Source organism: Scyliorhinus canicula, chromosome 4, assembly GCF_902713615.1.
Source record: "Scyliorhinus canicula chromosome 4, sScyCan1.1, whole genome shotgun sequence".
Taxonomy (NCBI): Eukaryota; Metazoa; Chordata; class Chondrichthyes; order Carcharhiniformes; family Scyliorhinidae; genus Scyliorhinus; species Scyliorhinus canicula.
The window spans coordinates 224,879,430-224,906,310 of NC_052149.1; positions in this window are offsets into that span (position 1 = coordinate 224,879,430).

The window sequence follows — 26,881 nt, forward strand, 5'->3', positions numbered from 1 at the left end:
TTGCAACACGATTTGGGCATCTCACGAGATTTTTTTGCTCCCGTCACTGTTCCATCCTGGCAAAAACAGGAGTAGAAATCCCTCCTCATAGGTTCAAATCACATTACAGCAACAGATGGAATTTAAATTTGATTAACAAAATCTGGAATATGAAGCTCATCTCAGTCATGGTGTTTCTGAAAATACCATAAATTGTTGTGAAAACCCATCTGGTTCACTAATGTCCTTTTGGGAAAGAAATCTGCCATCCTTACCTGGCCCAGACCGAGCCGTGACTCCAGCCCAAAGCAATGTGGTTGATTCTAAACTGCCCACAGAAATACCCTAGCAAGATGCTCAGTTCAAGGCCAATTGGGATGAGTAACAAATGCTGGCCTTGCCGATGAACCTCGCATTACATGAAAGAATAAAAAGTGTTTACATTCATGTCGACAATTTCAAGAGAAACAATGAACAAAATCTTTCCCCTGGTTGTTTTGATGAGAGAGGCAACTTTGCAATGGGTGGTGTAAAGCTCATGTGATCACATCATTACATATGCAAATATTTGCAGCAAATCATTATATTGGGGCTGGTATAGCACAGTGGGCTAAACAGGTGGCTTGTAATGCAGAACAATGCCAGCAGCGTGGGTTTAATTCCCGTACCGGCCTCCCGAACAGGTGCTGGAATGTGGTGACTAGGGGCTTTTCACAGTAACTTAATTGAAGCCTCACTTGTGACAATAAGCGATTATTATTATTATTATATTGATTCTTTCTAAACTTTGTTTCACTCACCCTGGACCCCGAATATCTCGTGTTGTTTCAGGAGTTTTTTACTCAGCTGTGTTTGGAACAAGGTGAACAATCCTGAAAGTTTAAATGTGGGGTTTTGAATTCTCAGATTAATGGTGTGACGATCCTGATGTATCCACCAGTCCAACTTGTTCTTTCTGAAGTATTCACTCCATTCTGCATTCCACAATCCCCAATAGTTTTTCTGAAAAGTAACCAGTTGCTGGCTTTCTTGCCCGGAGTGTGGTTTCCATTCCCAGAGAAAAGAGCCATCTCCAGGATTGTCTGGTCCTTTTAATGAAATGCCACCTCTCTTATCCGCAAAATAATGATGATTTGGGTTTCCTGGTAGAAATAGGAATGGTATAAACAATTTAATATCAAATCATAATCTTTAATCTAATATTTATTCAGTTTTGATTTTTCTATTTTACTGATCATGTTCCCTTCACTGGAGTCAGTATTCCACGGAAAACAGAACAATTCCATTATACACTCACTGTGCGGGATTCTCCATCGGCTGACGCCGAAGTCGGGAAACATGATTGGGTGGAGAATCGGTTCCGACACTAAAACCGCAGCGGGCGCTAATTTCACACCAAATCTCAATTCTCCGCTGCCTCCCCAGATTTCTGTTCGTCTTCCAGTGCCTTCCCATCTTCATCCCTAAGCCCTTCTTTAAGCGGGTGAACAAGATCATCCCGGAATTCATATGGGTAAATAAGGCCCGGCGAGTAATGTACCTTTGCATGTGGCCGCCTCTAACCGCTCCCACGTCGACCCCTCCCCCAATACCCATTTCCTGATCATGGCTATGTTAGCCGCCCAATAGTAGCTGAGCTGCAAAAGTTAGGCAGGGATGTGCGATCAATAACCACAGAAACGAAGGAGTAGTCCGAATCGAAGGCTTTAATCTACAAGAAGTGTGCCCAGCAGGTTGAGTAGAGAAAGAACGATGGCTGCTGGGAAACACAGGTTCTTATACTCTGCCTCGTGGGCGGAGCTACCTTCATCTTGACCAATGGGAAAGCAACACTTGGGCCAGTGGGCAGCGAGCCTTCTCCACCAATAGCAGCTCACACTCCAGGTAACGTAATACCTCTAGTCATACTACCACATTCACCCCTTGTTGAGAAAGGAACCCGGGGGGGGGGGGGGGGGGGGGGTTGGGGGGGGTCTGCTCGTTGAGAAGCCGGGAGGGGTCCTTCCAGTGCTGGTGGGACAAGATACTGGTAGTATAACTAGTGATATGGGATTATACCTCTCCAACGGCGGCTGCCCACTGGCCCGTAACTACATACAGAGATGTGTTATCACGGCAAATTATTTACAGAATCGGAAAAATGAAGGGTCCATTAAAAGTTCATATCGACTCGATCAGGCGATCGGGGGCCTTGGACATCCTCTGCGACCTGCGGAGCTTCGTCGGAGATGTTGGAGATGCAGACGTCCATGACTCCGGGAGCGATGATCCGGTCCTTGTGGAGGTTTCCACACCCTAGACGGAGCTGGTGAGGGCCGGGCCGCGGGGGGCGTCTAGTCCTCTAGCTGGCACGGGTGAGGGGGTTGGCGAGCCAGGGAGGGGAGCGCCTGCGGGGAGCAGTTGCGGTTGGAGGGGGGGTGGGTGGGGCTGGTGCCGGGGGCGATGGCGGGGAACCGGCAGGCGCCAGGTCCCGTAGCGAGACCGTGTCCTGTCGGCCGTCGGGGTACTCCACATACGCGTATTGCGGGTTAGCGAGGAGCAGCTGGACCCTCTCGACCAATGGGTCCGATTTGTGCGCCCGCACGTGTTTCCGGAGCAGGATGGGCCCGGGGGCAGCCAGCCAGGTCGGGAGCGGGGTCCCTGAGGAAGACTTCCTGGGGAAGACAAGAAGGCGTTCATGAGGCGTTTGATTGGTAGACGTAATGACCGGATGGAGTGGAGGACATCTGGGAGGACCTCCTGCCAGCGGGAGACTGGGAGATTTCTAGACCGTAGGGCCAGCAGGATGGTCTTCCAGACCGTACTGTTCTCCCACTCGACCTGCCCGTTACCCCGGGGGTTATAACTGATGTCCTGCTTGAGGCAATGCCCTTGCTGAGCAGGAATTGATGTAGTTCGTCGCTCATAAAGGAGGACCCCCTATCGCTGTGTATGTAAGCGGGGAATCTGAACAGGGAGAAAATGCTGTGGAGGGCTTTTATGATGGTGGGTGTGGTCATGTCGGGGCGGGGATGGCGAACGGGAAGCGGGAGTACTCGTCAATCACGTTGAGGAAGTATGTGTTGCGGTTGGGTAGGGGTGAGGGTGAGGGTGATGAGGGTGCGAGTGCGGATGTTGTGGGGGGAGGGTGGGGTAGGTGAGGGTTGGGGTGAAGATGAGGGTGGTGTGGGGGTGAGGGTAAGAATGCGGATGTTGTGGGGGGAGTGTGGGGGTAGGATGAGGGTTAAGATGAGGGTGGTGTGGGGGAGTGTGGGGGTAGGGTGAGGGTTAAGGTGAGGGTGGTGTGGGGGGAGGGTGGGGGTAGGGTGGGGGCGAGGGTGAATGGCTCGGGATTGAGGGTGGTGGTGAAGATGGGGGTGATGGTAGTATGGGGGTGAGGGTGGTGTGGTGGTGGTGAGGGTTAGGGTGGTGTGGGGGTGCTGATGATGGGGAGGGGGAGCTTGACACACATGTCACGGGAAACAGCAACTGAACGAGGCCTCACTTCCTGACTCGCGGCCGATCTGCCTTTCCTCTGGACTACTGACCACACCCAGGGTCCTCTGTTAAACCATGGTGAGGGGCACTAATCCGGCGATTCCCCTGCAGTTGTCTCCCGCTCCCGGCGTTTATGGGTGACCTCCTCCTGGGAGGGAGGGCAAGCAGCCGAGGGGTAGGAAGTTGGTGGCCTCAGTGGCCAGGGTGCCCGGCCATGGCGGCCTGTATGGGTGCCAGCATGTGGTGCAGGGCGGGGGTTCGGCCTCCCTCCGGGTTGGGGGGGTGTAGGTTTATGGATGTGTGAGATGGGGGTTAGTGCCAGGGGCACAGCGCTGCCTACTCACCCATGCCGCCCTGAGGAGGCCATGCAGTTTTTTACAGCACTGGTGGCCGGTTCGGATAGTGTTGCTGGTGACGCTGACCGCTCAGGCATGGCGAATGATGGCGAATGGCAGCCTCCTTCCCAGGCCGAGGTATAGGGTGGCTTGCCTCACCTCTACCATGTCCAGCAGCGTCTCCAGCTCGGTGTTCATAAATCGTGGATCTGTGCATCTTGCTGCCAGCTTGTTGGCTGGGATGGTGTCTGTGGGGAGTGAAGTTTGTATATGCAGCTGCAGCCTGTCAGCCTCCTGAGTGTCAATTGCAAGTCTGGCGAACCTGGCACCATTTCTCATTGGAATCGATTGTTTTCCATGTGGCGCTGGTGCTGGCCACTTAACAGTCGCTGAATCAGTCCAGGTGCGGAACCAGTTTTGCTGTCGAATTCCGCATCGGCGTCAACACTTAGAGCGGGATTCTCCGGCCGCGCTTTCCCGGTGACCGGGGAATCCTGCCCGAGGTCAATGGACTTGTCCATTGTCCATGTCTCGCCCATGGCAATTCTGTGGCAAGGCGGCAAAGAATCCAGCCCTTTGTCTCAGGAACGGCGAATCCCGCCCACTGTGCCCATTATGAGAGTTACCTGAAAATGCATATTTAAAGCAAAAAGAGACCCAAATAAAACCAAATATGTTTTTATCTGGAGTGTTAATGCAAACGGATCTGTGTTCTGCAAAGATGGGAATGAATTCCTGCTGTGGTCGTTGCTTGTCAGCATTTAAATCAGTAGCTGTTCAGAGATGCAATGTGTTGGTAGAGTCTGGCCACAAGCCTCTGCAAACGATCTTGTTAAAATCAATTCTATTTGCTCCAAAATGTCTGCAAATAATGTTCCTTCATTTGTGGAGATACAATGTGGAAGTGAAGTAGAAGCAAGAGAAACAGATGTACATCACCAACATGCCGTCGAGAGCTGCAGTCGTTTTGAAAGAAGTTGATGCTTGTACAGAATGTGAAATCTTCCAGATTCAAAAAGAAACAAATGCACAACATGTTCTGAAAAGCATCAACACAGCAGAGACACTAAATCTGACAGTCAAACATCTCGCTCAGGTCAAGTAAACTATGCAACGAGATGTAACTCTACAAGTGCTGCAGGAATTAGTGACAAAAGGATGGCCCAAAACGATTAAGGACACATGTGTTGCTATTAGAGAATCTTGAGCACACAGAGATGACATGATTGGCCAAGTTGGTGTTGTGTACAAAGAAACTACTTCATTATCTCTGAGGAGATGAGAAAAGAGATGATGAAGCACACCCATGCAAGTCATCAAGTCATTGGGTGGGATTATCGCAACTGCAGACTAAGTGCTGATGCCGGGGTGAAAACCGGGGTGTTTCACTCCGGCTTCAGAGGCCGCTCCTCGCCCCCTAATCTCCCACGCCTGGGGGGCTAGGAGCGGTGCCGTAGAATTTACGTGCGCCAGGCCTGTGCACTGCGTGAAAGCGGCACCGCGTAAATTACGCGGTCGGTACTGTGTAAATGATGTCACCCGCGCATGCACAGGTTGGCCAGCACCAACCCGCGCATGCGCCTTTGCTGTCCTCCCCGCGGGCGCCCCGCAAGAAATAGAATATAGATATAGAACAGTACAGCACAGAACAGGCCCTTCGGCCCTCGATGTTGTGCTGAGCAATGATCACCCTACTTAAACCCACGTAACCCAACAATCCCCCCATTAACCTTACACTACGGGCAATTTAGCATAGCCAATCCACCTAACCCGCACATCTTTGGACTGTGGGAGGAAACCGGAGCACCCGGAGGAAACCCACGCACACACAGGGAGGACGTGCAGACTCCACACAGACAGTGACCCAGCCGGGAATCGAACCTGGGACCCTGGAGCTGTGAAGCATTGATGCTAACCACCATGCTACCATGGAGGAGTGATCTTCTGGGGCGGTGGAGTAAAAGAGTGAATCCTTCAAAGACGCCGCCCCGCAGATCGGTGGGCACCAATCGCGGGCCAGACCCCTTCTGAGCACCCCCCCCCCCGGTGCTCGATCCTCCCCCCCCCCCCCACAGGCCACCCCTGCAGTGTTCGCGCACTGTTCACGCCGGCAGCGACCAGGTGTGGTTGGCGCCGGCGTGGACCTGTCGTATTGGGCAGGCCACTCGGCCCATCCGGGCTGGAGAATTCTCTGAGCGGCCTGTTGTAAATCTCGGCGCGCCGTTTTGGGGGGGGTGGGAGAATCGCGTGCGGGTGCCGGGGCAGCGTGGCGGGACTCGCCTGCGATTCTCCCACCTGGTGTGTGGGGTGGGGGGGGGAGAATTGCGCCCATTGAGTCCGGCCTGAGGAAGTCAAGAAAAGTTCTCTTCTATTTGCAATGAAATTAATGAGCACATCAGTCAGTGCAGTGCTTGTCATGAAGATCACGCTAAACAAGATAAAGGGCGAGTTTCTCCGTCCCGCTGCACCAGATTTCTGGTGCGGCACGTCATTGGGATTCTCCGTTTCGCCGTCTGGTCAATGGGGCTTCCCATTGTGGGGCAGCCCCACGCTGTCGGGAAACCCCCAGGCAGCCGGCAAAACGGAGAATCCCGAATGCGGAGAATTCAAAGTGTCTCTTGTGACTCGTGACATCCCAGAAAGACCATGGATGAAACTTGGAATAAACTTCTTCCCTCTGTCAGGAATTGATTATCTCATCAACTTCGACTATCATTCAGACTATAACAGTCCAGGTATTGTGATGAGTGACAATGGCCCTCAGTTCATGAGTGAAGAATCCAGCTGCTTCAAAAATGATGGGAAAATTCAGCATGACATATCATCTCCATACTATCCCTGGTCAAATGGAAAGGCTGAGGCAGCAGTGAAAATTGCCAAAGGGATCATCAGAAAATCTAGATCCTGCACAAATGCAAACACGGGACTTCTAGAGTGGAGAAACACCCCCACATGAAGGCATGGAAAGTAGTCCAATCCAACATCTAATAGCTCGCCGCGTTCCAAACAACTCTTCAAATGTTAAAATAAAACTGGATTTGAACGTAGTAACAGGAGTGAGTGACAAAATCAAAGTGAAATGACAAAATGCCAAATTTCCCTCTGATTAAGCTACCAAATGATTGCCAGAGATGGTGAGCCAGTCAGAGAGCAAATATTCAATGCACTCAGCAAAAGTCAGTCCATGTGGCAACTTTGGGTCAATGTAGAAAAGTTTTCATCTTGATCGTAGCAGGTGAAAGTGAACAACCAGATTTATCATAAAGTCATAAAGATTTACAGCACAAAAAGAGGCCTTTGGCCCATTGTGTTTGTGCCCGTCATCAAGCACCTATAGTGACTGGGACCCAAGTTCGATTTCCGGCTGGGTCACTGTCTGTGTAGAGTCTGCATGTTGTCCCCATGTCTGCTTAGGTTTCCTCCGGTGCTTCGGTTTCCTCCCAGAAGCCCCAAAAAGTGTGGTTGTTAGGTGAATTGGACATTCTGAATTCTCTCTCAGTATACCCGAACAGGCACTGTAGTGTGGCGACTAGGAGAAAAATATATATATTAATGTCACAACTAGGCTTACATTAACACTGCAATGAAGCTACTGTGAAAAGACCGTAGTCGCCACACTCTGGCGCCTGTTTGGGTACACTGAGGGAGAATTCAGAATGTCCAATTCACTTTTTTTTTTTAAATATAATTTTTATTGGAATTTTTTACAGAAAATATAAAACATAACGACAAACAATGAAATGCAACAAAATAACCCATAATAACTGTAACACCCCCAGACCGTATGTATCACATCCCCCCACCCCCCCAACCCCAATGAACAACAAAAGAACTTAAAAATAAATTAAAATTAAATAAACAAACATAGTCATTGTCCGCCCCCCCCCCCCTTTTCCCTCCCCCTTCCCCCCCTCCCCCCCGGGTTGCTGCTGCTACTGTCCCCGTACCCTATCGTTGAGCCAGAAAGTCGAGAAAAGGTTGCCACCGCCTAAAGAACCCTTGTACCGACCCTCTCAGGGCGAATTTGACCTTCTCGAGCTTAATGAAACCCGCCATGTCATTGATCCAGGTCTCCACGCTTGGGGGCCTCGCATCCTTCCATTGTAGCAAAATCCTTCGTCGGGCTACTAGGGATGCAAAGGCCAGCACACCGGCCTCTTTCGCCTCCTGCACTCCCGGCTCCACCCCAACCCCAAAAATCGCGAGTCCCCATCCTGGCTTGACCCTGGATCCCACCACCCTCAACACCGTCCTCGCCACCCCCTTCCAGAACTCCTCCAGTGCCGGGCATGCCCAGAACATATGGGCATGGTTCGCTGGACTCCCCGAGCACCTGACACACCTGTCTTCACCCCCAAAGAATCTACTCATCGTCCCAGTCATGTGGGCCCGGTGCAGCACCTTGAATTGGATGAGGCTAAGCCGCGCACACGAGGAGGAAGAATTAACCCTCTCCAGGGCATCAGCCCATGTCCCGTCTTCGATCTGTTCCCCCAGTTCCCCCTCCCACTTAGCTTTCACCTCCTCTACTGACTCCTCCTCCGCCTCCTGCATAACCTTGTAGATATCAGATATCTTCCCCTCTCCGACCCAAACCCCCGAAAGCACCCTGTCGCTCACCCCCCTCGCGGGAAGCGAAGGGAATCCCTCCACCTCCGCCTAGCAAATGCCTTTACCTGCAGATACCTGAACATGTTCCCCCGGGGGAGCCCAAATTTCTCCTCCAACTCCCCCAGGCTCGCAAACTTCCCATCAATAAACAGGTCCCTCAGCTGTCTGATGCCCGCTCTGTGCCAACCCTGAAATCCCCCATCAATGTTCCCCGGAGCAAACCTATGGTTCCCCCTTAACGGAGCCTCCATCGAGCCCCCCACTTCTCCCCTATGTCGCCTCCACTGCCCCCAAATCTTGAGGGTAGCCGCCACCACCGGACTCGTGGTATACCTCGTAGGAGGGAGCGGCCACGGCGCCGTTACCAGGGCCCCCAGGCTTGTATCTCCACAGGACGCCCTCTCCATCCGTTTCCATGCTGCCCCCTCCCCCTCCATTATCCACTTGCGCACCATCGACACATTGGCCGCCCAATAATACCCCGAGTGATTGGGTAACGCCAGCCCCCCCCCATCTCTACCCCGCTCCAAGAAGACCCTCTTCACCCTCGGGGTCCCATGCGCCCAAACAAAGCTCATGATGCTGCTAGTCACCCTTCTAAAAAAGGCCCTAGGGATAAAGATGGGCAAACACTGAAAAAGGAACAAGAACCTCGGGAGAACCGTCATTTTGACGGACTGCACTCTACCCGCCAACGATAGCGGTACCATGTCCCACCTTTTAAATTCCTCCTCCATCTGCTCCACCAGCCTGGTAAAATTAAGCTTATGGAGAGTCCCCCAACTCCTGGACACCTGCACCCCCAGGTATCTGAAACTCTTCACTGCCCTCTTAAATGGGAGTCTCCCAATTCCCTCCTCCTGATCACCTGGGTGTACTACAAATACCTCACTCTTGCCTAAATTTAACTTATAGCCCGAGAAGCCCCCAAATTCCGCTAACAGCTCCATCACCCCCGGCATTCTCCCTTCTGGATCCGCCACATACAACAGCAGGTCGTCCGCATACAGTGATACACGATGTTCCTCCCCACCCCGCACCAGACCCCTCCATCTCCCTGACTCCCTCAACGCCATAGCCAAAGGTTCAATCGCCAGTGCAAAGAGCAAGGGGGACAGGGGGCACCCCTGCCTGGTCCCACGGTAAAGCCTAAAGTACTCCAATCTCCTTCCATTGGTAACTACACTTGCCATCGGAGCCGCGTAGAGCAGCCTCACCCATTTGATGAATCCCTCCCCGAATCCGAACCGCTCCAGCACCTCCCACAGGTACCCCCACTCAACTCTATCAAACGCTTTCTCCGCATCCAGCGCCACCACTATCTCCGCCTCCCCCTCCACTGCCGGCATCATAATAACATTTAGCAGTCTCCGCACATTCGTGTTGAGCTGCTGTCCCTTGACAAATCCTGTCTGATCCTCGTGTATCACCCCTGGCACACAGTCCTCTATCCTGGTGGCCAGGATCTTCGCCAGCAACTTAGCGTCAACATTGAGGAGCGAGATAGGCCTGTATGATCCACACTGCAAGGGGTCCTTATCCCGCTTCAGGATCAGAGAGATCAGTGCCCGCGACATCGTCGGGGGCAAAGCCCCCCCCCCTCCCATGCCTCATTGAAGGCTCGCACCAACACGGGGCCCACCAGATCCGCATACTTTTTATAAAATTCCACCGGGAACCCGTCCGGCCCCGGCGCCTTACCTGACTGCATTTGTCCAATCCCCCTGACTAGCTCCTCCAACTCTATCGGCGCCCCCAGCCCCTCTACCACCCCTCTTGAACCCTTGGGAAACATAGCCTGTTCATGAAGCTCTCCATCCCCCCTCTCCCCATCGGAGGTTCTGACCGGTACAGTTCCTCGTAGAAGTCCCTAAAGACCCCATTTACTTCTGTCCCCTTCTGCACTACATTCCCACCCCTATCCGTCACTCCACCAATTTCCCTAGCCGCATCTCGCCTGCGGAGCTGATGCGCCAACATCCTGCTCGCCTTCTCTCTATACTCATATACCGCGCCCTGCGACCTCCTCCACTGTGTCTCCGCCTTTCTGGTGGTCAATAAGTCAAATTTGGCCTGCAAACTACGCCGTTCCACCAGCAACCCCTCCTCCGGTGCCTCCGCGTATCTCCTGTCCACATCCAGGAGCTCCCTCACCAGTCTCTCCCTCTCCTTCCTCTCCCTCTTTTCCCTATGGGCCCGGATGGAGATCAGCTCCCCCCGGATCACTGCTTTCAGAGCCTCCCAGACCATCCCCACCCGGACCTCCCCCGTATCGTTGGTATCAAGATACCCCTCAATACTTCCCCGGACCCTCCTACACACCTCCTCATCAGCCAGCATCCCCACATCCAGGCGCCAGAGCGGGCGCTGGTCCCGCGCCTCCCCCATCTCCAGATCAACCCAGTGCGGAGCATGGTCTGAAATCGCTATGGCCGAATACTCTGCATCCTGCACCTTCGGGATCAATCCCCTGCTCAGGACGAAAAAATCTATTCGGGAATAAACCCTATGGACATGGGAGAAAAAGGAATACTCCCGCGCTCTCGGCCTCCCAAACCTCCAGGGATCCACCCCTCCCATCTGGTTCATAAACCCCCTCAGCACTTTGGCCGCCGCCGGTCTCCTACCCGTCCTTGAACTGGACCGGTCCAGTGGGGGATCCAGCACTGTGTTAAAGTCTCCCCCCATGATCAGGCCCCCCGCCTCCAGGTCCGGAATGCGGCCCAACAAGCGCCTCATGAAGCCGGCATCATCCCAATTCGGGGCATATACATTTACCAGCACCACTTTCTCTCCTTGCAGCCTACCCTTCACTATAATATATCTGCCCTCCTTGTCCGACACCACCTCAGCCGCCTCGAACGCCACCCTCTTCCCCACCAGAATCGCCACCCCCCGGTTCTTCGCATCCAATCCTGAGTGAAAAACCTGCCCCACCCACCCCTTCCTCAGACGAACCTGGTCCGCCACCTTCAAGTGGGTCTCCTGGAGCATAGCCACGTCCGCCTTCAGCCCCTTCAGATGAGAAAATACCCTAGTTCTCTTAACCGGCCCATTCAGTCCCCTCACGTTCCAGGTAATCAGCCGGATCAGAGGGCAACCTGCCCCTCTCCCCTGCCGGCTAGCCATAGCTTATCGACTGCTCGCCCCTGGCCAGCTCGCCCCGCCTGACCCGTTCCCCATGGCGATAACGCCTCTCCTCTACCCCCCCGGCCCACACCAGCTCCTTCCTGGCCATTCCAGCAGCAACCTGGTATCCCCCCCATCCCCCCACCCCCCCCCAGGCTAGGACCCCTCCTAGCCGCGACACACCCTCCATGGTACTTCCGTGAGTCAGCTGACTTCTGCTGACCCGGCAGCTCCCGCCAAAACCCATCTCCTCCCGGCATGGGGTCATCCCCCTCTTGCCTCACCTCCTTGGCACCGCTTCAGCGAGGGAAAGAAAACCAGTGAAGGCCACGCCCCCACCTCCAGCTCCGCCCCCCCCCCCCTGCCCCGCAGCGCGGACATCCAGAGGAAGGCCCGCGCTTTCACATTGCCACACCCCACCCTTCTGACACAGCTCCTCAAAATCCAGTTTCACCCCAACCCCCAGCCCCGTACAGAAGAGAACATATAAAGCACATACCCCCAACGTTCCCCACATACCCCACACCCATACCCAACAGACAAACCCACCCGGAAACAGAGCAAAAAGAAAACCAGCATAAGAATAACACCTGTCAAAATTGAAGAACAGCAACAGCGAAAACAGCAACGGCCATAGTGTGTCCCCAGACCCTAGTTTGAGTCCAGCTTCTCCGCCTGTACAAAGGCCCACGCCTCCTCCGGGGACTCGAAGTAGTGGTGCCGGTCCTTATATGTCACCCACAGACGCGCAGGCTGCAGCATTCCAAATCTGACCTGCTTGGCTTGCAGCACCGCCTTCGTCCGGTTGAACCCGGCCCGCCGCTTTGCCACCTCCGCACCCCAGTCCTGGTAGGTTCGCACCACCGAATTCTCCCACTTGCTGCTCCTCTCTTTCTTGGCCCAGCGCAGCACACACACTCCCGGTCACTAAACCGATGGAACCGCACCAGCACCGCCCGCGGGGGTTCATTTGCCTTAGGCATCCTGGCCATCACTCGATGAACTCCCTCAAGCTCCAGGGGCAAATGGAAGGACCCCGCTCCCATCAACGAGCTCAACATTGTGGTCACATACGCCGGGAGATCCGACCCCTCCAGCGCCTCCGCCAGGCCCAGGATCCTCAAATTCTTTCTCCTCGTGCGAACGTCCAGCTCCTCCAAGCGGTCTTGCCACTTTTTGTGAAGTGCCTCGTGCAACTCCACTTTCCACACGAGGACCACGGCCTCCTCCTCCCTCTCAGCGGCCTGCTGCTGCAACTCCCGAATAGACTCCTCCTGTGCCGCCTGGGTCCCAAGCAGCTTGTTTGTAGTCGCATTCAGGGAGTCCAGCAACTCAGCCTTCAGCTCCGCAAAACAGCGCAGAAGAGAGGCTTGCTGCTCCTGCGCCCACTTCCACCAGTCCTCAGGTGTTCCGCCGGCCGCCATTTTGTCTTTCTTCCCCTGCTTTTCTTGGGGAGCTGCTGCAGCTTTTTCCTTTGCCCCCCTCCGGGTGAGCACCATAAATTATGGGGAAAGCTCCTCTAGACACCTTCCCCCACTGGGACTCGTCGGGACAGCGTCGACTGCTGCTAGAATTCAGCTTTCATAAAGGCTCTCAAGTCAGCTTGAGAGATCTGAGCTGGCCCTTCCCCCGCCTGCCTGCTTGTAGAGGCTCTTGTTTGCTGCTGCTTCCGCCCAATCTTGCACTGTTTCTGAGGGTCTGATAACCCAGAAACATACTATTCCTGGGGGAACTGGTAGACTCCACACAGACAGTGACCGAAGTCGGGAATCGAACCTGGGTCCCTGGCTCTGTGAAGCAACAGTGGTAACAACCGTGCGACCGTGCCACCCTGTTCTTTTGTATTTTGTTGTTCTATCGTTAGAATCTGTAGAGTGAGCTCACAGATTGATTAATGGAGCAGCTCTTTCTCCCTTTCTAAATAGTAGACGTGTAAATTCATTAAACACAATGGTATACAGTGAGATAATGGATTGTGGTTGGTGGAAATTAGACACTTACTTTGTGTGAAAATGGGTGGAAGGAGAAACACAAAAAAACTGAACATCAAACCAGCCGGCAATTTGCTGCAGAAGAATTGTAGACTCATTTCCCAGATTCAGTCTCTTTCCCTGGAAGAAACATACATTTAGATACAGTGGCAGAAAACCTCTGAAGTAAAACTGAGTCACATCTCTTCAATATGTTTCACAGTTCTGATTGTGAAGGAAACCTTACTGAGGTAAACGGTTGGCTAAATTATTTCCTCATTTTAACTCAGAATTATAAAATATACAATAAATGTCTTCAGCAAACTAGTTCCAATAAATGTAATTTAATTAAAATTTCTCATCCTAATGTATGATGGACTATGTATCTCTCATCCCAATATGTGATTGTGGTAGTGCGGCCCCTTTAAGAGGGCAGGCTTTCCTGTCCGCATGATCAGCTCAGGACTAATGACGCAGGACCGCGTGAACCCCTACCAATAGAGAACAAGAGATTGGGGGCCATGGTAGCACAGTGAGGGCGGCACGGTAGCACAGTGGTTAGCACTGTTTCTTCACAGCTCTAGGGTCCCAGGTTCGATTCCCTGCTTGGGCCACTGTCTGTGCGGAGTCTGCACGTTCTTACCATGTCAGTGTGGGTTTCCTCTGGGAGCTCTGGTATCCTCCCACAGTCCAAAGATGTGCAGGTTAGGTGGAATGGACACACTAAATTACGGGGACAGGGTGGAGGTGTGCGTTTAAGTGGATACTCTTTGCAAGGGGCGGTGCAGACCCAATGGGCCAAATGGCCACCTTCTGCACTGTAAATTCGATGATTCTATGATTCATTGGGTACGACGAGCCTGGGCAGTGTCGACCCCGGAGCTCTAGAGTCAAGATGTATCGAGCGTTGCTCTGTGCCTGTACATAGTTCCCTTTGCCCACTGTTAATGAACCGCTTTGTTATTACGAGAAGTCTCCAGTATGTTGTCTCGATCCACCACATTGGCGACAAGGTAAAGGGTCCAATCATTAGACAAGGTAAAGGGTCCAATTGTGAGACAAACTGATAGAGATTTATCAGGCAATGGAGTGCACCAAAAATGACACATTTGAGCTCCAAAGTATGGCAGAAGGGGAAGTGAGGGCAATATGACCGTGAGGCACGCGGTGAGATCAACAGGCACAGTAGAGAACCAGACACAGTCCTCAGGACTGGACTGAAGTCAGAGAACATAGAAAAGAATGGGTCATCAGCCGAACACAGAGGTGAATGGTATTGATATGGAGAAGGCCACCTCGCAGGAAGCTTGACATTGTTGTGAGTTTGTCTGTTTTCATTGTAATCGAAGAGGCCATATCCAGGCTATTTACAGAGCGAAGGCAGAGCACTCCAATGCAAACAAAAACGGCAGCAGCAGCAATCCACAACACCAAGTGGAGAAGAGCTCTGAGGAGGAGCATGAGATATGCCGTCTGAATGTCGTCAAAGGAAATAAGACAGCCCCAGTGAAAGTAATTCTGCAAGTGAATAGAAGACCCTTGAAAAAGGAGGTCAACACTGGGGTATCGGATACGCTTATGGGGGAGCAGATTGTCATCGAATTTACAGTGCAGAAGGAGGCCATTCGGCCCATCGAGATCGAGTCTGCATTGGCTCTTGGAAAGAGCACCCTACCCAAGGTCAAGACCTCCACCCTATCCCCATAACCCAGTAACCCTACCCAACACTAAGGGTAATTTTGGACACGAAGGGCAATTTTGGACACTAAGGGCAATTTATCATGTCCATTCCACCTAACCTGCACATCTTTGGACTGTGGGAGGAAACCGGAGCACCCGGAGGAAACTCATGCACACATGGGGAGGATGTACAGACTCCGCACAGACAGTGACCCAAGCTGGAATCGATCCTGGGACCCTGAGCTGTGAAGCAATTGTGCTATCCCCAATGCCACCATGCTGCCCTATTTAGCATCTCATGTTTGATTACATTAGAGAAGGGACTCACACCCTGAATTTGGGTAGCACAACAGCCAAGCTGTCAACCTATGTTGGAGAAACCCTGAAAATACTTGTGACCACCAGTGCGCCAATAATTTACAAAGAACAGAGGCCCAGGTCATAGAGGGGTACAGACCAAGCCTGATGGGAAGGGACTGGTTCCAGAGAATTGAACTAAATTGGCTGGAAATCATTAAAATTTCAATGAGCATTTCTCACGATTTCCTGTGAAGATACAAGGACGTGTTCTACAATGAGTAAGGCTGGATCAAGGGTGTGAAGGCCAAATTTATGACAATCCAGACTCTACACCAGGGGTGGGCAAACTACGGCCCGCGGGCCGCATGCGGCCCGCCAAAGGTATTTCTGCGGCCCACCAAGTCATTTTAAAAAAAAAAAAAAATTTTTTTTTTTTTTTTTAATTTTTTTTTTTTTTTTTTTTTTTTTAAAGGTTAATGGGTGGGGGGGCTGTTGGGTTACTTACTGGCATAGGGTGGATACGTTGACTTGAGTAGGGTGATCATTGCTTGGCACAACGTCGAGGGCCGAAGGGCCTGTTCTGTGCTGTACTGTTCTATGTTCTATATGAGGCGCCCAGAATCATAACCGGGTGAAGTAATTATTTTACTTAATATACTATGCGGCCCTTTGTGAATTGTGAATTTCTGAATGCGGCCCTTGCACGGAAATGTTTGCCCACCCCTGCTCTACACCAAAGTGTTTTAGTGCCAGACCCAATGGATAACGATTTCCAAAGGTTTGCCGCGTTCAATACACACAAAGTCCCATTTCAGTACATGAGGCTACCTTTCAGCAAATCCTCAGCCTACGCTATTTTCCAGCGTATCATGAAAAACGTCTTTCAGCGTACACATGAAGAGTAGATGTCATGTTTGGAGGAGATTCAGGGATTAAAGGGATTCAGAGATGTTGGAGTTCACCTGAAACATGAGAAATGCACCTCCTAGGCAACAGAAGTCACGAACTTGTGATTCCGAGTGAATGAAGAAAAAGTCAAAGATGTATCAGAGGTCCCAGCACCCAGGAATGGAACCCAGCTGAAATCATTCCTGGGAATGGTGAACTCTTTTGGCAGGTTCATTCCATCCCTGGCCACGATATTGGTGCCATTGCATCAGTTACTTTGGAAACACCAACGTTGGCAATGGAAGGAACAGCAAGAGGAGGCTGTCCACTTAGTAAAACAAGCTCCACAATCTTCAAACCTTTCAGTTCATTTCCACCCAGAGACTCCTATTATTCTCATGTGACAGTTCTATCCCTTAAGATGGAGGACAGATCAGTATAGGTAATGGCCTTTACCTCATGGACTCTCTCAGAAGCTGAGCGAAATTACGTCCAAATTGAAAAGGTGGCACTGGCTGTCATCTATGGTGTGAAAAAATTCCACCAATATGTTTACAGACATATTCCTAACAAACCACTCCATAATAACCAACCATTCCACTGTTGGCTGTTTTGAGGGAGGACAAGCCAGTACCCCCAATTGCCTCCACTGAGTAGAACGTGGGGCCTTGCTGCTGGCGGCCCACAACTATACCTTCTATCACAATCCCCAACCAGACCTCAACAGTTGCTAGGATACTGCACAGAAACCCCAATATTTTGTAAGACTGTTAGGAAAGGGCACTGCTCCAGGAATGATTGCACAAAGAAGAAGCAATATGGCACGTTAAAACAAACTTTATTACTAACACAATATTAAAATCTTTAACATCCACCAGAAAATAGCTTGACAATGTTTTAACAATGACAAAGAAACTCTAATTCCTAAATGCTGTCTTTTAGCTGCCCTCAAGGGAAACTCATCTCATGTCACAATCGACTTTTAAAGAGAGTTAGCTGACCCAGGAAGAGTTGCTGTAAAGAGATGTCTCGAATAAAGCACTTTGAGAGAGAGATTCTTCAGGAAACAGTTTGCAGATTCTTGCCATTTTAGAAACCTCTGTTCTGTTCACAGGCAAACAATCTTTTATAACTAAACTGCTGGGAGAGATTAATCTGATTTTTTCACAGACAGATCCAAAATTGAACTAAACCTCCAGGAACTGCTTCAGCCCTGGCTCCTCCCATTAACTACATCATCTTACAAAGCTAAAGACAATGGCCGGGATTCTCCAACCCCATGCCGGGTCGAACAATCGGCAGGGGGGGGGGCAAGAATCGCGCCACATCGCCCCGACGCCAGCCCGCTGATTCTCCAGCGCAGATTCTCGAATGCCCGTGGGATTGCCGCCCCGATGGTCAGGGCCGTTGGAAGTGCCCCCCCCACCCCGGCATTTCTCCAGGTCTCAACATGCTAAGTGCCCGCCGAGTTCAGCCGAGTCCCGTCGGCATAGGTTACGTATGGTCCTACCCGGCAGGATCTCGGAGTTCTGGCTGTGGGGGCCATCCTGGTGGGGATCCAACCCCGGGCGGGGGCCTCCACGGTATCCTGGCCCGCAATTGGGGCCTACTGATTGGCGGGTGGGCTAATTCTGTGGGGGGCCTATGTTCCTCCGTGCTGGGCCCCTTTCGGTCTCCGACATCGCTTGGGGGCCACCGCAGAGGTGGGAACCCATGTGCATGCGCAAACTCGTGCAGACCGTGGTACGCACGCGTGAACTCGCGCCAGCTGTGACGTGCATGCGTGAACTTGAGCCGGCCGTGTCACGCCGGGTTTTGGGCGCCAGAGCAGCGTAGACCACTCTGCGCCGTACTAGCACCTAGGAAGGGATGAACACTGCACACTTGACTTCCGTTGATGCCGGCATGGCTCGCGCCATTTTTCACGCCGGCGTCAAAACTTGGATTGGAGAATCCCGGCCAATGTCTCTAATTATCTACTCTGCAGGGAACCCTCACAATATGAACAAATGTCTATTCACTAAAACTTTTACATTGCTTTAATTGCTCCTCTGTCTCCAATCTCTAACTGCATTTCAAACCAGGATTTTTAAAAGTATGACTGCAGCAAATACGTGGTCTACAATATATCTGAAATTCCTACATTCATCATACTTCCAATACAGCCCTGGCACCCAAATCTCCAGTGCAGACTCATTGAGTCAATCCTCTTGCCAAAGAACTTGGTGCCACCACAAGTACCCCAAGAAACCATCTTGGTCCTGAACCTCTGGGACACCTCGCCGGTGTCATCTGGACAGATACAAAATTGAACCCAGTAAGATCTGGTATTATCCAATGTGAAATGTTTGACACAAACAGGTTGGCACCACAACAAGTCTGAACAGTTGAGGCCCTACTTAACCTGCAGGGATGAACTAACATGTGAAGATGGAGTACAACTTTGGGGCTCTCGAGTCATCATTCCACCCCAGCAAGGGAGCTCCTCTTACAGGAGTGACACAGTGTGCAACCGGCCCAAACATAAATGAAGATGCTGGCTAAGAGTTATCTGGTGGCTGGGAATTGATAAAACTATTGGGGAATTGGTGTGGCAATGACAGACTCAACAATCATTACCGCCGTCGGCCAATCTCAACCCGTGGGAATGGTTGGGTCACCCATGGACTAGAGAGCAAGTTGACTACGCAGGCCCTTCCTTGGTTTGAATGTTCTTTGTCTTGGTAGACACTCATCCGTACAAGAGATGGTAAGTACAACCTCAATGTGGACACTTTATGCCGAGTATTCACCATTCACCGCCTTACAGAAGCCATTGTGTCCAATAATGTATTGGGATGATTTCCAACTCTTCATTATTATGATCCCGGATCAAACTCCAATAGGATACTGGACAAACACCCCAATATTCTATTTTAATTTTGTAAGACTGTGAGGGGCGGATACCTCATTCCAGGTGTGATTTCACAAAGAAATAGGGATATGGTACATTAAAATAAACTTTAGTACAAACACAATATGATATATATCTTCAACATCACACAAGAAAATAGCTTACATTTACCTCTCAAACAATGCTAATCAATATAGTAGTATAATAACCATTAACTTCTATATTTATTCTCATTCAAACAAAAAAAATCTCTCAATCCACTGTCAAAAGCAGTAAGCACTCAGGAATACCTGCTTTAAAGAGATGTCTGAATACACTATTTTGAAAAAAGAGATCTTTTCATACTTTTTTAAAGAAAAGACCGGGTGCAGAATTCTCCGACCCCCCGCAGGGTCGGAGAATCCCCCGGGGCCGGCGTAAATCCCGCCCCCGCCGTGGCCGGAATTCTCCGCCATCTGGGAATCGGCCGGGGCGGGAATCACGTCGCGCTGGTTGGCGGGCCCCCCGCGGCGATTCTCCGGCCCGAACTACCGCCGCTGTCAGGCCTCTCCCGTCGACGTGGTTTAAATCACCTCTGGTGCCGGCGGGAGCAGGCGGCGCGAGCGGGCCCCAGGGTCCTGGGGGGGCTTGGGGCGATCTGACCCCGGGGGGTGCCCCCACGGTGGCCTGGCCCGCGATCGGGGCCCACCGATCGGCGGGTGGGCCTGTGCCGGGGGGCACTTTTTTCCTTCCGCTGCCGCCACGGCCTCCACCATGGCGGAGGCGGAAGAGACCCCCTCCACCGCGCATGCGCTGGGGTGACGTCAGCGGCCGCTGACGCTCCGGCCCATGCACAGACTCACGCCGACCGGCGAAGGCCTTTCGGCCAGCCCTGACGCCGGTCAGCGGGGCACCAAAGGCCGTTGGCGCCGGTCGGCGGAGCGGGAGCCACTCTGGCACGGGCTTAGCCCCTAAAGGTGCGGAAAATTCCACACCTTTGGGGAGGCCTGACGCCGGGGTGGTTCTCGCCACTCCGGTACCATAAGACCATAAGACCATAAGACATAGGAGTGGAAGTAAGGCCATTCGGCCCATCGAGTCCACTCCGCCATTCAATCATGGCTGATGGGCATTTCAACTCCACCTACCAGCATTCTCCCCGTAGCCCTTAATTCCTCGCGACATCAAGAATTTATCTATCTCTGCCATGAAGCCATTTAGCATCCCGGCCTCCACTGCACTCCGCGGCAATGAATTCCACAGGCCCACCGCTCTCTGGCTGAAGAAATGTCTCCGCATTTCTGTTCTGAATTTACCCCCTCTAATTCTAAGGCTGTGCCCACGGGTCCTCGTCTCCTCGCCTAACGGAAACAGTTTCTTTGCGTCCACCCTTTCTAAGCCATGTATTATCTTGTAAGTTTCTATTAGATCTCCCCTTAACCTTCTAAACTCCAATGAATACAATCCCAGGATCCTCAGCCGTTCATCATATGTTAGACCCGCCATTCCAGGGATCATCCGTGTGAATCTCCGCTGGACACGCTCCAGTGCCAGTATGTCCTTCCTGAGATGTGGGGCCCAAAACTGGACACAGTACTCCAAATGGGGCCTAACCAGAGCCTTATAAAGGCTCAGTAGCACATCGCTGACTTTTATATTCCAACCGTCTTGAGATAAATGACAACATTGCATTCGCTTTCTTAATCACAGATTCAACCTGCATGTTTACCTTTAGGGAATCCTCGACTAGCACTCCCAGATCCCTTTGTACTTTGGCATTATGAATTTTCTCACCGTTTAGAAAGTAGTCTATGCTTGGATTCTTTTTTCCAAAGTGCAAGACCTCACATTTTCTCACGTTGAATTGCATCAGCCATTTCCTGCACCACTCTCCCAAACTGTCTAGATCCTTCTGCAGCCTCCCCACTTCCTCAGCACTACCTGCCTGACCACCTAACTTTGTATCATCGGCAAACTTCGCTAGAATGCCCCCAGTCCCTTCATCCAGATCATTAATATATATGGTGAACAGCTGCGGCCCCAACACTGAACCCTGTGGGACACCGCTGGTCACCGGCTGCCATTCCGAAAAAGAACCTTTTATCCCAACTCTCTGCCTTCTGTCAGACAGCCAATCCTCAACCCATGCCAGTAGCTCACCTCGAACACCATGGGCCCTCACCTTACTCAGCAGCCTCCTGTGTGGCACCTTATCAAAGGCCTTTTGGAAATCCAGATAGACCACATCCACTGGGTTTCCCTGGTCTAACCTACTTGTCACCTCCTCAAAGAATTCTAACAGGTTCGTCAGGCACGACCTCCCCTTACTAAATCCATGTTGACTTGTTCTAATCCGACCCTGCTCTTCCAAGAATTTAGAAATCTCATCCTTAACAATCGATTCTAGAATTTTACCAACAACCGAGGTTAGGCTAATTGGCCTATAATTTTCCATCTTTTGTCTTGATCCTTTCTTGAACAAGGGGGTTACAACAGCGATCTTCCAATCGTCCGGGACTTTCCCTGACTCCAGTGATTTTTGAAAGATCTCAACCAACGCTTCTGCTATTTCTTCACCACCTCCCTCAGAACTCTAGGGTGTAGCCCATCGGGGCCAGGAGATTTGTCAATTTTAAGACCTTTTAGATTTTTTAGCACCATCTCTTTTGTAATGGCAACCATACTCAACTCAGCCCCCTGACCCTCTATAATTTTTGGGATATTACTCATGTCTTCCACTGTGAAGACAGACGCAAAGTACTTATTAAGTTCTCCAGCCATTTCCTCGTCTCCCATCACTAGCCTTCCGGAATCAGTTTGAATTGGCCCAATGTCTACTTTGGCCTGTCGTTTGTTTCTTATGTATTGAAAGAAACTTTTACTATAATTTCTTATATTACTGGCTAGCCTGCCTTCATATTTGATCCTCTCCTTCCTTATTTGTCTCTTTGTTAACCTCTGTTTGTTTTTGTCGCCTTCCCAATCTTCTGATTTCCCAGTGCTTTTGGCCACTTTATAGGATCTCTCTTTTTCTTCGATACATTTCCTGACCTCCTTTGTCAGCCATGGCTGTCTAATCCCTCCCCGGATAATCTTTCTTTTCTTGGGGATGAACCTCTGTACAGTGTCCTCAATTATGCATACAAACTCCTGCCATTTTTGCTCTGCTGTCTTCCCCACTAGGGTCTGCTTCCAGTTGATTTTCGCCAGTTCCTCTCTCATGCCCTCGTAATGACCTTTATTTAACTGTAACACCATTACATCCGATTTTGCCTTCTCTCTTTCAAACTGCAGACTGAACTCAACCATATTATGATCGCTGCTTCCTAAGTGTTCCCTTACTTTAAGACCCCCGCCCCGCCGGGTAAGGGAGAATCCCAGCCCTGAATCCTGTCAGAACCATGCAGACACCCTGGCTGTAATTCTTCAGAAGCTGTTTCTCAGTCTGTTTCAGCTCACCATGCAATCACACTACTAATCTGTTTACAGACATGTTTTTTTACTGTACTGCAGTGGGAGCAGATGCTTGACTTCTGCTCACATCTACATCGAACACTCAACTAAACTGTTTTTCTACAAAATGCCTGATACCTTAGCTTCTCTCATTAATTACATCACCTTAATAAGCTGAAACACATCGATAACTCCACATGGATCCCCTTAATCCAAACAAAACTCCATTAACCCAAGTTTTTGCGATGCCTTAATTTGCACCCCAGCTCCGTAAACATATCAAACCAGGATTCTTTAAAAATACTACTGGAACAGTCATGTATACACTAACCCAGGCTTTTAACCCTTACTGCACCAAATACTTATAATATAATATATCTGAAATTCTTACATTCATCACACTTCCCCCCTTAGGGGCTGTTTAGCACAGGGCTAAATCGCTGGCTTTGAAAGCAGACCAAGCAGGCCAGCAGCACGGTTCGATTCCCGTAACAGCCTCCCCGAACAGGCGCCGGAATGTGGCGACTAGGGGCTTTTCACAGTAAATTCATTTGAAGCTTACTCGTGACAATAAGCGACTTTCATTTCATTAAAAAATGAATCAGCACCCACTGCAGCCAGAATGCACTGCCCCTTTAAGAGCTGCAGAATGCAACGCCCTTTAAGAGTTACAGAATGCAATGTCGCTTTAAGAGCTGCTGGCTGGCTGAAGGAAGTGTGAATAGAATTGATAAAGATCAGCGTCATACAAACATGCAGCCTTCTGCTAAGCCTGCAGCCATGGTACTTTCATTTAACATCTTATTCTAATAAGGACCCCACCAAAAAACTGTGAAATACCAAATACACAAAAGTAGAATAATAAATGCTGAATCAAAGACAACGGGAAACATTGAGCAGGTCAGGCAACATTTGATTTGATATCCAAGCCTCTTGAGTGGATTCACTGATTCTCTAATTTTAGAAAGCTACAACTGGGCTGGGACTGAGACTGTCGTTGAGACTTTCTGGACGTGGTAGGTTTTCTCATGGAGAGGGGACGATCCATTTAAATCCCTATTGATTTTGACGGGATTGGAAAACCCTGCCAGCAGGAAGGGCCGGAAAATCCACCCTTTTGAACATTATGGGGGTGATTTTCTGGCCGAGTTGCGCCCATTGCAAATCCCATTATGTCGGGAAAATTCTGGGAGAGGCCTGAAACAGGATTTACGGCGGGTGCCAAACAGTTCACAATGATCCTGGGCCCTCCCAGCAGACGGAATCATGTTCACGCCCAGTGAGGGCGGAAACCTAATTCACATTTATTTAAATATAATTTAGTATTCAAAGTCGGGCTCAATTCTGAATCTTCCGGAGCGTGCCATGTTCCCACCTGCCAGTGTGAGGTGGCACTAGTGGGAATCACTACTGGTCTCCACAAACGGAGACCAGAGGTGATGAACATTTCAGGGAGTTCAGAGACAATTGTAATTCCTGCGTGGTTGGAGACGTGGCAGGGTAGTGCCCAGAAACTCCCTCCTGGCAATGCACCGCAGATTAACACTGACAAGTTGGCACCGCCAGGTTGACACTGCCAGTGACAGTTTGGAACTGCCTCATAAGCCTGAAATAGGCGGGGCCAGAAGGGGGTGGGGCCTGAAGTGGCAGCGTATGAAGGGCAGGGGCAAAAGCACAGGGCCTGACGGGTGCGGGGCCAAGGGCAGTACCAATAAGGAGAGCCATTAGGAGAGCCTGACGCCCGCGATTCTTGGGGCGGGGTTGATGCCAGTGATCGTGGGGGGGGGGGGGGGGGGGGGGGGGGGGGGGAGGGGGTTGATGCCAGCTATCATTGATGCGGGGTTTGGGGGGGCAGGGTTTCTGTTGTCTGTCGTGGGCAGACAGGTTCTTTAATTTGACTTTGAGATTAGGGAGCCCTTTAGAAACGGTGTCCTGATCTCCGTGAATGCAAGTTTTGCAGCGAGTTCCGCCCATCACAATGCCAGCACAAATGCACCCACTTCAAAAAAATGGCCGTGTGGGAACATGTCATCGGAAAACCTGCCTGTTTCTCCAACACACCAGTTTTCTGGCTGAACCTGCCACTTTGCTGTTTTTTGGGAAAGTTCTATGATTAAGTCTGTTATATGTATTGACTGATTTTTAAATGTGGAACTACATATTTTATCATAACAACTCTGAAAAAAAGCTAAATTAGTTATTTCTCTACATTTTTCCAATGTTGAACAAAGTCATCATGAGTTTGGTTAACAGCCCTCATTTTGATCATATCACACATTGCAGTTGACTCTTATCTCAGTATCACAGTTTTAGATAAACTGCAACCACTTCCTTCATCAATCTGCCCAAGACCCAAATGTGGTTCATCTAAACCTGTGACTGTAAGATGATCATCTCCTGCTTCGCGTTACTTACATAACCAAAGTCAGGACCAATTAGACAAACTCACTAATAACATTATTTTCCAACATTTTAAAGATCCAATTGACGAAAGGCAGGTAGTAACCCTGCTAATTATACATTTCCAAACAGAATATTTTAAGGGTGCTATATCTGATATGCTGCTGATCACTGTAGTTAAGAGGCTAGTTCATCAGAACAGGAGCATTGGGCCATCTCACACACACTGGGCGCATTCTCCATTCGCCATTGCCAAAATCGTGATAGTATGTGGAGAATCAGTCTTGGCGGCAAAAATCTTGGCAGGTTCCGGGTTCACGTCAAATCGCATTTCTCCGGTGCCTCAACGCGGCGTCAATGCATTCTACTCTGTACGAACTGCAAACACTCTGAGTGAAGGCACTTCTCATCTCAGTCCTAAGTGGCCTACCCCCTATCCTGAGACTGTGACCCCTTGTACTAGATCCATCCCAGGACAGAGGAAACAATGGGCAAAATCTCACCATGTCTCTTCAAAGTATCAGGGGCTGGTTTAGCTCACTGGGCTAAATCGCTGGCTTTTAAAGCAGACCAAGCAGGCCAGCAGCATGGTTCGATCCCCGGACAGGTGCCAGAATGTGGCTACTCAGGGCTTTTCACAGTAACTTCATTGGAGCTTACTTGTGACAATAAGCGATTTTCATTATCAGTTCCAGGGAGAAAACAGGGAAAAATCCTGTCAGCGCCGATGCTGGGAGACCTGGCTGAATATACAGGGCGTGATTCTCCACTCCCCACTCCGGGTGGGAGAATCACGGGAGGGCCAGGCGAATCACGACACGCCACCCTGGCACCCCCTGCAATTCTCCCACCCCCCCCAAAATGGCGTGTCGTGGAATCGCCGCTCGCCGTTTTTCACGGCGACCGGCGATTCTCCGGCCCGGATGGGCCGAGCGGCCTGACGTTCCCGATGTTTCCGACCTGTTCACGCCGGTGGCAACCACACCTGGTCGCTGCCAGTGTGAACATAGCGCAAAAGGTAAGTTTGGGGCCTGTGGGGGGCGGAGAGGGGATCGAGAACCACAGCCGTGCTCGGGAGGGGACTGGCCCACGATCGGTGCCCACCAATCGTCGGGCCGGTGTCTCTAAGAGACGTACTTTTTGCCCTCCCCCGCCCCGCATGATCAAGCCGCCATGTCTTGCGGGGCAGCGGAGGGGAAGACGGCTTGGGTCATTATCTGTGTGGAGACGTTCTCCCCGTGTCTGCATGGGTTTCCTCCGGGTGCTCCAGTTTCCTCCCACAAGTCCCGAAAGATGTGCTGTTAGGTAATTTGGACATTCTGAATTCTCCCTCTGTGTACTCGTATAGGCGCCGGAATGTGGCAACTATGACCTTTTCACAGTAACTTCATTGCAGTGTTAATGTCAGCCTACTTGTGACAATAAAGATTATGATTATATTTTCACTCTGGGAAAACTTAATCTCTGCAATCATCTCCTTTTAAACGCCTCCCTGGTAAGAGTTGGAATTATTTAAACAGTAAGTGGAAATGCTGATTATCGGGAAACTAAACCCATTTGACAAATGGGTTGAGTCATGGAGTCAGTACGTTAAACGTCTCCATTTCTTCTTCACCGCAGACGAGGTCACAAGTGAGGACAAGCAGAAGGTGATACTTTTGACAGTTTGTGGGCCCAAAACATTTGATGAGGAACCTCATGTCCTCGGAGGCACCCGACAAGAAGGCCTTTGACGAGATAGTCAAATTGGTTGAAGAATGTCACAACTCAAGGTTTTCAATTATTTT